This window comes from Culex quinquefasciatus, chromosome 3 (genome assembly GCF_015732765.1).
Source record: "Culex quinquefasciatus strain JHB chromosome 3, VPISU_Cqui_1.0_pri_paternal, whole genome shotgun sequence".
NCBI classification, from domain to species: domain Eukaryota; kingdom Metazoa; phylum Arthropoda; class Insecta; order Diptera; family Culicidae; genus Culex; species Culex quinquefasciatus.
The window spans coordinates 142695795-142709694 of NC_051863.1; the positions used below are offsets into that span (position 1 = coordinate 142695795).

At 34.8% G+C, this 13900-nt stretch overlaps 1 protein-coding gene across 2 annotated transcripts in view; it reads right to left on the reverse strand.

Annotated features, from left to right (window-relative positions):
• LOC6038405 (anion exchange protein 2) overlaps positions 1 to 13358 on the reverse strand; it is a 149801-nt gene extending 136443 nt beyond the window's left edge. Inside the window, exon 1 of one of the 2 annotated variants that reach the window (XM_038258971.1) lies at positions 13285 to 13358. The gene's annotated coding sequence lies outside the window, so the exon portion shown is untranslated. The remainder of the gene's footprint in view (positions 1 to 13284) is intronic. The other variant, XM_038258976.1, reaches the window with a different exon arrangement.
• Between the last annotated feature and the right edge of the window lie 542 nt (positions 13359 to 13900).

The window sequence follows — 13900 nt, forward strand, 5'->3', positions numbered from 1 at the left end:
TGCGCACTGCCACGAAAGGCGGACTTGGGGGACAAGGCAGAACAAACCAAGCCGCGCGTAAAGTGCGCGAACTGTGACGGCAACCATACCGGCAATTACCGCGGATGCATCGCGCGCAAGGTCTACCTCGAGGAGCAGGAAAAGAGAAAGAAGAAAGCAGCAGCGTCCCACTCTCCTCAGCGAAGTACGAGCGCAGCCGTTCCTGCAGCTGGACAGCTTACGGTTCCAGCGGAAAACTCAGCGTTCCCTCCTGGTTGGGGGCGTTCGTTCGCCAGCGTGGTCGCTGCCGGTAGCGGCAGTACGGCCTAGCAAGAAGTCACCGGGGAAGATCTCTTCACCCTGCCGGAGTTCTTTGCTCTCGCGGGGGAGATGATGACGCGGTTTCGGAGCTGCCGGAACAAGGCAGAACAATTCCTGGCCCTTGGGGAACTAATGATCAAACACATCTACAAAGGATAAATTACCTGTGATCTAGATATAAGCTTTCTCTTCCTCTATCCCCTTTCCTTTGCAATTTCTGTAAGTTTTTTTATAGTTTTTTCTTACTCTTGCTAGTGCCTTAGTTCAAGAAATAATTTTTCCTAAATGGATTATGATGCAACACACAGCTGTAAGGAACTCCAAAACTCTGTTATGCACTTCAAAATAACTCATTGTATCTTGATTATTCACCAATAAAACCGAATTGAATTGAATTGAATGTCCTAAACCTATCATAGAAATTTACAAAAAAAAATGCATTAGTTTATATTATGTCTAAGACTACGTTTGACACACAACATAAAAGCAAATGGTTTAAGTTTATATCAAGGAGAGTGAAAAGCACTCAAAAATTGGTAAAGGTTGTGGAAAATTTTGAAAAATAGTTAATAGGCAATTATCATTCAAGTTTCCAAAATAGGCCTAACAAAACTAGTTAATAAAAATCTTCAAAATAAATGTATATAAAATACTTAACATGAATGAAAGGAAACCAAAAAAAAAGAAAAAGATTTCGTAGTACAACAGGTGAAATGTACTTATAATTACGGGAAAATACAAATTTTCGGGAAAAGTTTAAGCAGTAGAAATATGTTTAAACAATTTTGTTAGAATTGTCTCTTTTTAATTTCAAAATATACTCATTTTCCATAAATAGCTCGATCACACCCCGTAAGTTTCAGCCCATCGCGCCACACTTTTGCCCTATCTATCACCCTAGTAGATTAACATTCATCAATCTCCACCGCGTGGTGGCCAAGTCCGTTCAGGTCAACGACACTCACTCACGAAGTCCAGCCAGCAACACATCTCCTTCCACAGCTGATTTAGCACTATCATCATCCCCATAACCGATCACCGGTGAGCGGCTGACCGGCCTCAAAGAGCGTATACGTATATTGTCTGCTCCTTTTCAACCTTCAAGCGATGTTTATGCTAAGAGCCACCATGCAATAATAGCCACAAACCTATCGATCAGCTAAGCTACAAATCAGCAGTTTTCGGCAAATGCTCGTTTCCTGCCGTTGCTCGCTCACTTTCCAATATTTGGCCAGGGTCTCTGAACTGCTGCTATTCCACGCTGGTTGAGCCCTTTCAGAAGATCCAAGGGAGTTTTGCTTTACACTGGACACTTGTTGAAACCTTCAGCACTTTGTACTCCACAGAAACCTCCAAAAAGTCCCGATTTCGAATCTCAAACTCAACTTAAGGTGACACTGTGCACTGGACCCTTAATACACGGGGACGTGGTTCAGCGGGCAGTGCTGCTATCTCGCGCCGCGGCCGGACACTGAATAAAAAGTTGGCACGTTTTTGACCAACATTTTCCCGGCACTTTTCGCTCACACACGTTTTTTCTGTTGTCTTATGTTTGTATGTATCGTGTGCCACCGCGCTACTGTCCAGCACTGGTCAAAGCCAGCGACGACGGCGACAACGTTCGCGAATGACAACAATTACTCCGGACACCCCGAGCAGAGGAGTCCTCCCCGGGCAATAAAAGGAATTAAGAACAGCAGGCCGTGCGTCGTTCGTCCAGCGATCGACGACTGAACACCGAGCGTAGTGGAGGCGCTAGCTAGAGTGAGGTTCTGCGATCCGTTCGGTCGGGGAGATCTGACCGATGATGAAGGATGGGTTGGGGGAGGTGAACTCATACTTCATGAATATTCCATCTTTTTTTTTTTTTGGTTTTTGGCCTCTTCTCTGATAGACTGATGTAGCTTTGTGTGAGGATAGTGTCTAATTTTTGCACCACTCTTCCAGGTCTTTGGTCAAATATTGAACTGGCATAAGAGGAGGTTATTACGGATTGGTTGAATTGGTTCGAATGACGGCAAACGAAGAAGTGGGGATGTACAACGGAGTGTTTTCAAAATCTAAGATTTTGTTTGGTTTTTAAAATAATTCAGCCAAATTTGTAAAAAAACATAAGCGAAGTAAAAGTCCACGATTCTTGCCATTTGGGACCCTACGTACTTTTTATATTGCAGTTCATGTGGTATGATTTATTAAGTATTTTTGAATCAAAAAATATTGATATTGTTCTACTTCTAATCCATTATGTTAACAAGGATTTTGTGGAAATGATAAAGATGAAGAAGATGTAAGGTTTTATTAAAATTTTTGAGAGTAGTTAGTTAGACTATACGATAGAACAAAAAAATCCCCTGAGCCTAGAAAAAAAAAACCAAAATGATTCCATAATCTAGAATCAAAAATATTGTACTATAAAATCAATGCAGAATACGGAATTATTTTTTACCAAAAAAAATCGATGCCTTTGCTCTCTTGTAATAACTAGCTAGGAATTCCAGCAAGCATAAGTTAAAACTTGAGAAAATTCACATTATCCAATAAAAATAGTATTCTAATTTCGAAAAAAACTTTTTTTAACTAAATTGATCTAAATAGGACAAAATTGACACATTCTAGAGTTAGAGTAAATAAATTCAGATTTTTGTTACGACAAAAGCAAACCTTTTTTATTAAACGACGAAGTAACTACAGCCCAGCCTCTATTATCTGAAGTCCTCAGAAAAAAATCATTTCGGATAAACGAATCACGAAAAAAACATTTCTTTGTCTTATTTTGGGTTGTTGAGCTCTAATCTGAAGTTTTTTTTTTTTTTTGAAAAGGTCCAATAAACCAAATTTTCAGTTTTTGCTTTTTGATTGTTTTTGATACCCCTGACTCAAGGCGGTTTCAAAAAACACTCAAAAAGCAAAAACTGGAAATTTAGTCTATTGGACCTTCTAAAAAAAAAAACTCCAGAAATATAATTACTAAAATGTTTTACATTGATTTGAAAATTAAAGCAAAAATTATGATTAAATTATTCAAAGTAATATAATCGAGTCAGAACTGTGTTTAAAAATCAACAAGAAGGAAAAAGTTCAGCTTAACGAAGAATAAATTGTATAAATAATTGAAATTTACAAACTAATACTAGCAAGATTATTCCAAACATTTCGTGATTTATATGTTTTAAGGCCTACATAAAAAAACAAAAACAAAAAAATTAAACAAATGTGCCATCAGTAATAACCTGTTTATGATTTTATTAAGTTTTTAATGTTTTAAATAATAATAACTAAATTTGTTTGACTTTCGTTTTTTATATAGTTATATAGAGTTTTATACAGTAGTTTTTCGGTAACTGGGTGTTGTTTAACTGGGCTGCCTTTTAACTGGGCGCTCGATAACTGGGCCGTAGTCCAGTTAAAAAGCAGACAAACGTCAAAAAACCAAAACAAACCAAAATGACCGAGGGGTTAATGGATGCAAAAATCATATTCAATAAATAAAAAAACTTTTTTTAAAACTTTTGTTTAATTTTAAGTTACAGTTAAAGAAATATGCAAAGTAAGCATTTTAAATAAATTTGAGTAACTTTTATTTTTATATTTCATCTGGAAAATATGATGCATCGGTGGTCCCCTCGTTATTTTTTGTTCAGCCCAGTTAACGAGCAAAATTCGGTGACTGGGCTACGTTCTCAGCCCAGTTACCGAACAACTACTGTACCACTGATTAGGAAGATTATTTTTTTCCATAATTTTTCATTAATTCTTACAAATTCAGAAATTACAGCAAAACATTGAGAGCAAACATTTGTAATAATGTGATTATAAATTTGAAAACATAGTGAAAAAACACAAACATTAGTGATATTGAAAAAATCTATGTTCTAAAAAAACTTAATCAAATTTGAAATAATCATGTGAACATAGAAACTTTAATGATGTTGAAATCAGACTCTAACTTCAAATACCATTAAAACATTGGAATTTAATGTTTTTTTTTACATATTCCGCAATATGTTTTTTCTGTCTTTAGAGTAGTTATCTACGAATCCGCCAATTTCTTTTGAATGTTTTTGAATTCCATTTGCAATGTGTATGTGAAATTTTGTATTTTGAGAAAAAACATTCTAATCGTTTTGGTGTTTTCGGCAAAACTGTTGGTTATGAATAGGATGAATAGAGAGGTCTAAAAATTGTTAATTTTCCTTATTTTGCTTGTTGAACCAAATTATAAATTTTTTGAAATATTTTTAGTGAAAAGATTAGAAAATGCTGCAAAAGTTTCACTTTTTATCATTGAAAATCGGACCAACAGTTTCCGAGATATTGTTAGTTGAAAATTACAGGGTAAGTCTCTGACGGAGAAAATTATTTTCTTCGATTGGGATTCTTTGTGAGGCTGTATCTCTGAAACTAACTGTTCTATTTTCAATGCTCCAGAATAAAATAATTTTACTAAGCTTTTCAAATTTGTTTTTAAGTAAGCTTGTTTTCAATGATTTTTTACACTCTAAAAATACCTAAACACAAACGTATACCTAACGATAGCTATAACTTGACATCGATATATTTTATCAAAAATGTAAAGTACTTGTCGATTGCAAATTAAATTCTGCGATTTTTAATCTATTTAGCTCAGATTTTAGATGTTTAAAAACACTTTTTTCGAAAATTCATATCTCCAAAACCAGATTTGAACCAGGGGCTCAAAGGACGTCTTTCTAGTCCCCTTAAACAAATCTCGAATGTAAAAAACTACGTATTATGGAATTCAAACCTTGGTCATAAAAAAATAATTTAATTTTTTTTCTGTGACCTATTTTTTCTGAAGAGTCCTGAAACACCAAATCGATCAGAAAATCCCATCAGATATAAAATTTCATACATTGACATACCCATGACCCCAAAATTATACCTGTATCAAAAACTAATGTTGCAAAATGACTTCTTTTGACAAAGGGATTGCATACACAAAGTTTCATTCAATTTAAAAAAAAAAAATCATAGAAGAGTCGATTTGCGAAATCCTATTGAACTACTCTAAAGAGAAATAATAAACCTTGATGGAAGTTAACAAAAAACAAATAATATTTATTCCACAGCTCAAATTGCATATTTGTCCCATGTGCATTTTGAAGCAAATGAGAAAAAACGTTTAAAAGTTTTTTTTTTCAATCAGAATTAGCCAAACACGCATACTGAAAAGCAAACGTTTTATTATGTTGAAATTTTATAAAAAGAAAAAAAAAACAGTTTTGATTTTCCCTAATATCCCCTACGAAAGAAGTGAGCCGCGCTGACCGTTTATAGTTGAATCTTGCGCATAATAAATCAAAAAAAAGTAAAAAGATGAGCGGACAGGCGATAATAGAATATATATTTGCCACTTCAGGTCGGTGGCAGTGCTGGCCGTGGAATTGATAGGCACGTGGATGATGGTCATTTTTCTGGAAGGTTGAGTCAAACCCAAAAAATCAGCATGGGTTATTTTTATTGGATCGTGATTTATTGAAAAACACCCAATATGACGTAATGCGATAAGGCTTAAAATAACGCTTTGAAAGACATTAAAAAATGTCTCACGTTCATTATTTAAAGGTCATGTGAACAATCTAATACGTATCTCAAAAATCGTAAAATATTGGACCAGCCCACCTCTAAATCCTTAATGAAAACATATGACCACTTGTTGCATTCCGAGGAACCGAGGTCCTCGTCTGAAGTGCTATACTTGAGCGCGGTTCCTAGAACTCCCGAACAGTCGTCCCGCTGGGAGGATCTGCTGCAAGCATTGTCCACAGTTGCCAAGAGACCTTTTGCTGCGGCTGCTGCTGCTGGTGTGGGGCAAGATAAGAGTAGACAGAAAGAAGAGAGGACCAGTTTGGCAGGTTCTTTTTTCGCAAAACTTGGTGGATGAGCCGTCGAGGGCTGAACTCGCCGGGTGGAGACACGCAATCGTGAAATTTGAAGGAGAACAGTTAGAGGGAAGGGTAGAGAAGGGAGAAGGGTGCGTTCGAGGGGCAGCACATTTAAGGAGTTGGCAAACAACTCGTGCCACTCCCGGAGTTGGATGTTCGTCCACCGCCGGGGCATGTTATGATTATGAATGGGATGGTCGGAGATGGTGCCAGATATCGCGTGACTTGCTCAATGTGATTTGATGAAGCCAAGAAGACTTTTTTGCTGCAAATAATGTTTTAGCTTGATATTTTTTTAAATATTTTTATTCTATTATCGTTATCAATTAAGTAATACAAATTAATCATGATTAATATCACAAAAAAATCATATAAAAATGTTCAAATGTAAGGTTAACCACAAACAAAGTATTGTTTAATTAAAATCCATTCAAGATGTGCCCTAAGCAATTGCGAGAACTTCTAGTTTATTAGAGAAATCTTCACGGTCCATGCTGGTTATATGAAACACAAAGCTAATAATTGTCTAAAACGAATCAATTTGAAGCGCCTTCACCTCGGGCTGTCTCTAATTGAGAATGCATCCTAACAGCGAAATAAGTTTCTGTTTGGATTAAATTGTGACTATCACAAATTGATCTTCCATATTATAGAGTTACATGTTAAAAAATGGTGAAGTTTTCCTATTTTTTCAATCAATCCCAAGGGGTTTCCAGCATCAAGGATTACTGACCAGTCTAAATGGAATTACCAGGATTACTGGCAATATGTCATGAATTACTTTGATTTCCCAGAATTACTTGGGATTTCCAGAAACCACGCAGAATTGCTCAAATTTATAAAAATAACTTGGAATTACTGCCTAGCTTCCAGCATATTGAGAATTGGATCGAATGACAGCTGTCAAATGCACAAAACCACGTGCTTGGCAATAGTACGTCCATCCCGGAAATTTCTGGCACAAAATTCCCGGGATTTTTATTTGTTGTACGGGAATTTCCGAAATTAAACAAAAATCATAATTTGGCCTGGAAATTACATTAGTATTACAATTAATAAGTTTAAACTTTTCTAAAATTTTACATAAATTGGTACCATTTTATTTGTTGTCATTTTTGTTTTTAGACATCTTAAACCAATTTTCAAGCTTCAAAAATAAATATTTATAAGATACTTATTTAATTTGAATTAGAAATGTGGTGCATATAAAATTCAAAGCACAACAGAGAACAGCAAAAAATTGTTTAATGCTGGAACGCCCAACGCATGTCCAACTTACACAGACGCCCAAGCCTCCCAAAAAAGGAGGAACGGTAACTTCAACTCACTGGTTCTCGGGCATTACTCAACCAATCGGGACGATTCTTGTTTCTAGTGATTTGTAAGAATGTCTAGATGATCCTAAAATTGTGCAGAAATTAATTCGCTCAAATCTGTAATATTTGCGATCAAAAACATCGTTCTACCTTTTTTAAAACGACTGCCGCCGCGGAATTTTTGGCGATTTTTTTTTACATGCGAAAAAAAAAAGTTGGAACGATGTTTTTGATCGCAAAAATTACAGATTTAATCGAATTAAGTTCTGCACAATTTTAGGATCATCTAGACATTCTTACAAATCACTAGAAAGAAGAATCATCTTGATTGGTTGAGTTATGCCCGAGAACCAGCGAGTTGAAGTTACCGTTACAACTTTTTTGGAGCCTTGGGCGTTGGAATGATAAGCTATCTAAAAACTGCTATCCTTGTTTGGATTGATATTAATAGTATTGAGCTAATTCTATAAATTTAAAGCTGAAAAAACATAACAAATATAAAGAAAACATAGATTTTATTACTTTTTCAAAAACTAAAAACTTTCCGGGAATAAATAAATATTTTTCCCGTTTTCCGAGAAACTAAATTAGACGTCCTGCTTGGAAATCCTCGAACAAGTGGGTAAATATCAACATCATTTTGAAAACTGATTTTGGCGTTTGATTGCATTTAAAATTCAAAGCACAACAAAGAACAAAAAAATCTTCAAAACTATCTAAAAGTGCTATCCCTGTTTAGATTGATTTTAATAGTATTGAGCTAGTAGTTTGATTTTAAAAACATAACTAATATAAAGAAAACATAGATTTTACGACGTTTTCAAAAATTTCCCGGGATAAAAAATATATTTTTTCCGTTTTCCGATAAACTCAAAACTCGGGAAAATTGGACGCCCTACTTGGAATAATGTGGTAAACATCAACGTCAGTTTGACAACTGATTTTGACGTTTGAATGTTTTTCATCCGAATACATTTGAATTACACAGAAAATAATATTTCTGTAAATTTACATTATTTATCATGTACCAAAAGGTATCATGATAAATGATGTATATTTCCATTAGATCCATTGGAAATTTACATTAGATTCATTGGAAATTTACATTAGTTTTGAAAATTTACATTAGTTTTGAAATTTACATTAGTTTTGGAATTTACATTATTTCAAATCAACTAATTCTGATTGGCCAATGGGAATGAGAAGCTCGACTTGGATTGCAGTAGGAAAAGGGTGTGGCCTATGTTCTATTTTAAAATTATTGAAGCGGGCAGCAAAAGGAAATTCTGATTCTAAAAAGTTGTTTCACAGGTAGGGGACGCTTTCTCGTCGACGGCCAAGTGGAATAACGCTGGACTGGAATCGAACAGACGACGGGTAGGATGTTCGGTGTTACTGCTGCTACCCGCTGCCGACTGAGCCATCTTCGCATTTTATAATCGAGCTGCTAAAGCATCAACTTGTTCAGGTCGAGGCACAGGCAGTGAGCCAGCGAATTATGAGAGCGATAGAAAGAGAACCAAACATAACTATTTTTAGTTCGGGTAGTTTTGAAGTCAACGTTTGGCAGCAATACATTGGATATATGATTTACATTAAATAGGAATTTACAGGAAGCCGAACGCGGGTAGAAATTCATCAGATTTGAGTTTCCATGCTCAACGTTTCCATTAGATTCATGATTTACATTAGATTTAGATTTACATCGGAGTAATTTCCATTACTTTTTGCTCATTACATCATATTTCAACATTACATTGAGTGAGTTTACATAAGAAACAGCAATTACGTGCTGTGTAAATTTACATATTTTTTTCTGTGTAGAGAGCATCCAAATTGGCGGACATTTCGAATCCGCTCTGTACTTCTTACAACCATAAAAAGCATCAAGGAAAAGCAAAATGCATTCTGCCGATTTACCTTTAAAGAATTACTAGTAGTTACTTGAGTTAATGGGAAATACACGAATTACTGAGTAACTATGGAATTACTCGAATTACTACGGAATTACTAGGTAATTCCAGAATTACAGGAATTACTGCAGAATTGCGGAGTAATTCTGGAATTACTGAATTACTTACTCAAAATCCGAATGATCCCGTACTAGCTGTAACTTTGGTTTCATACATGAAAATTAATTGGCAATAAATAGAATTATAAAAGGTTTATCGAAATTATCTTTTTAACAGTTATTTTTTATTATTTTATTATTTTCTGAAGTTTGTTTTCACAAACAAGAATCATGGAATTACCAGGATTACTGGGATTATTAGGAATTACCAGGATTACTCTGGAATTACTCAGTAAATCCGGAATTACAGAATTACTTGCTCAAATTCCAAGTAATTCCGGATTAGTGACCAGTCTGACACGATGCTGGAAACCCCTTGATCAATCCTTTCAAAATTTCTTCAATAATAAGTTGTCAAACTTTTTTACTCATTGTAAAATTTCATAAAAAAATAAAAACTTGTCATTTGTAAGGAATGCATTTGTTAACGCTTATTCAAACATTTGATATTAAATAAAGTTTTATTAATTCTGTTGCAAATTTTGAATTATGGGACCACAGATCGGTACAAAACGAAAAGTTTAGAAAATAAATGATATTTTTGAAATTTTTGATTGTGGCATAACTAAAAATGATTTATGATATTTTTGGGTCGGAAATTTGAATATTGAGCTTGACATTTGAAATTTGGCGAATAGCTGTAATCTCAGAGAACTGCTCAGGGGGTATTTTGTTCAATCTGTTTTGAAATTTTCAGAACATTTGTGAAACGTTCAGTTTTGTTTTTTTTTTCCTTAACAAAAAGGGCAACCTTAGGTTTTAACAAACATACCTATATTTGAAAACGATAAAAAAATATTTTTAATAGAAAATAGCAGAAAATTTCACTACAGTTTTTTTTTTATTAAAAATCAAACTAACTTTTTCCGAGATATTGTCAGATTTTCTGAACTTTTCAAAAATATATTTTTGGAAATGGTCACTCATGGTCAATATTTTTGAAAATCTAAAAAATGCAAATATTTCGTTAAAATCAAACTTTCGGTGACTATATAAGGAGCGGCCGTGGCTGACTGGTTACGGTGTTCGCTTTGTAAGCGAATGGTTCTGGGTTCGATTCCCATCTGCTCCCAACGAGAAAGTTAAGAACACATAAAATTTGAAATGATGAATATGAACGAAAAATCAAAGTCGCTCGAGGCGGGGTTCGATCCTCCGTCCTTTGGATTGGTAAGCAAAAATGCTAACCACTAGGCCATGACGACTTGGTGAGCGTGGACTGGAATTAGGAATACTGTTACAGAGAGCGAGTTGTGGCGCTATAACCACGGCAAATAGTGTCCAGGGCATTCGTGGAAATACAATGTCCCATCCCAGAGGGTCCCGGAGTACCAAACCTTCTTAGCATGGTGCTCCCAACGAATACAACCAAAATCTCGGAGCGTATGGTGGTGTGTCCCCACGCTTCTTCCTCCCCTGTCAATTCAAAATTGTGTTGTTGTTCGAACACTCTGTGCTCAAACTCAATCCAATTACGATTCATCTCTGCGATACGGCTTTACGCAGTAGGCCTGGCCGATTTAACGCTTGTGATGTTTCAATGCATTCTAATGCAATGGCGCACTACAAATGTTAATAAATGACAAAAAGAGTGAGGCGTCATCTAACCTAAGGCACTCTCCAGGATCCCTTCGAAAGATTGGCTGCGCTAGGGTCTGATTAGATTAGATTAGATTAGAAATCAAACTTTCGGTGACTATATCTTGAAAACGGAGCCCTTAATCAAAAAATCTGTAAAGTACTTTTCGATTGCAAATTCAATTTTACATAAAAAATGAGGTAAAATTTTAATTTGGAAAAAAAAATCGTTTTTTCGAAAAATCACATTATTTTTGGCCATGCTTCTCTATATCAAAAGTTGCGGGGTTTTGTCCCCTAAAATATATCAAAAAATCTCGAAAATCCAAAAAATACATGTTTTGGGAAATTGAGTTTTTGTGAACAAAAAGTTAGTTAAAAAATCGAAAAAAATTCCGTGAACCTTTTTTTTCTCAATAGTCCTGATCTTGATCAGAAAATTCACTCAAAAGTTCAAGATTTCTAACAAGCATTTTAAAAGCAGTTTACAATTAAAAAAAGTTTTTCATATCATTTCTAAAACTATTTTTTGAAAATATTGTTCATTAGAGTATTAAAAAACGCAAAAAAAATGCAAGAAAAAACAGTTTGTAGAAAAACATTAATCATCACTTCTCTGAAAGAAAATGCAAAAATTCCTTTTTTTTGTAAAATTGCATTTTAATATTTTGAACATAAATTATGTGTTTTCATCAAATTGATAAAAAAATAATACATATATTTCTTAACCATTTGCAATGTATATTTTTTCTTGGATTCATCAATAAATGTAAAAAGTGCTTTTAATGAAGTTTTGCTTGAACTTTATTAAAATACTGAAATTTTTCGATTGTTATAATTTAGGAAAGCAAAAAACCCCTTTCTTGCACTTGATTCTAGTTATGATGAATTAGAGGTTCAGGTCGTGCTTCGTTTTGGAGGTATTTGAGCAAATTAATTTTATAAAATCTCAATAAAATTAAAACAGCTGAATCATAAATTCATGACTTTTTTATAAGGTCCTACGTTGTTAACGTTGAGTGTATAATTTTGCTAAAAGAATACCTTTTTACGTTTATTTTGAGAAGTTTTTAGAATACCGCAAAATTGCCGTGAAATCTCATTGTTTAATTGGCATGCCGCGTAATTTCGTGTTTTTTAGAGGATTACTCAGATTTAAATCGATTTTAACAGATAAAAAGTGAAAAAAACGATATTTTTTTCTTTTTTGGATAGTTTTTATCATAACCAACAATATATGCAAAATGGCTTCTTTTGACAGAGGAAATGTATGGATAAAGCTTCATTCAGATAAAAAAATTAAAATTAAAAAACTCGCAAAAAATTGTAAAACTTCAGAGTATTACTAGTATTTTCATTTTCTGGAAATAAAGTATTTCCAATCTATAATCATATTCATTTGGTTATTTAAAAGGTTCGAATTTGACTTATTTGGGCTCGCTGAACTGAAATTAAATAATAAACATAATTTAAAAGAAGCAGAAAAAAATATTTTTCATTGGTTTTTTTTTTTCTTAAAAGAAGTATTCCTGTTCAAGTCGAAACATGTTGAAACGTGCTCCAAGAGGGAACCACATTTTTGTGCACCATAATTTACATAACATCACCAATACTTGCAAACAAGCTTTTGACCGCCTAGCACATGCCCAAGACTCACGTGACTCCGACTGCGGCCCATTTGCTATGCCGGTTTAAGAATTAGATCCACACCGGTAAATATTTATTACCGTGGCGTTAGGGTGGTTCAATGGAAAACAATCAGTGCATAAGTTTCTTATAATTTACAAATTTAAATTCAAGTTGTGTACTTTAAATATTGTAGAGAAATTGACAAAATCAATACTATCAATGCTATTTTTTGAACCAGCCTACTTTATGCAACAAGCACTGTCCTCGTGCACCGGTTTTGCACCTTCACCCTGACCCTTTCTTTCCGGCTTGGTTTTTTTTCTCTCTGTGGTTCCTTTCTTCACCGCTTATGCTGTTCTGTTTACATTTTTGCCCCTCACCAATACAGTCACACACACTCACAGCCCGTTTGCAAAGCAGTTCTTCTTGCTGCATTTGTTGCTTTTTCGCGCTGTTTCGATATTCCTGTTTTGTCTTCTCTTACCTTTTGCTACACTTTCGTTATGCTTCATGCTGCGCCAAACGGCTCTTCTATGTTGTTTGGTTGTGTTGTTGGAATTTTCTTTTTGTTGATTTTTCTCTTTTTCTCTCGACTTTGATTGCTTCTTTTTTTGCAGGTTTTTTTTTCCTCTTGTTGATACTTTCACGTGTTATTCCTGGCGCAGCACGCGTTTTTGCTTGCGCAAAACGATTTGTTTCACTTCTTGGAACTCACCAACACTGCCAAACGTGGATGAAATGGAAATTTTGTGCAAATTTCTTTAAACGACGATCTTGCTCAAAAGATTCGATTGCGGTTCACAAAGTCAACCCTCTGACTCAACTGTAAGGGAGTCGAACCGCGAAAAAAAACTTAATTTTAAAATCACTTCGCAAAACATCAATCAGCACACCCGCGATCGTTTGATCGAACGGTGATCGACCGTAGAACGATGTTGTTTTCGCGCCCGAACTAAGCCGACCACGCACGATCACGCACGAATCCCGACGAGAACTATTCCGTTCATCACGAGCAAGAACTCTAACACCAAAAGATCAGTTTCGCGATCAAAATGCTCAAAAAAAACGTGCGTTCGCCATCAATCACACGAGGAAACAAC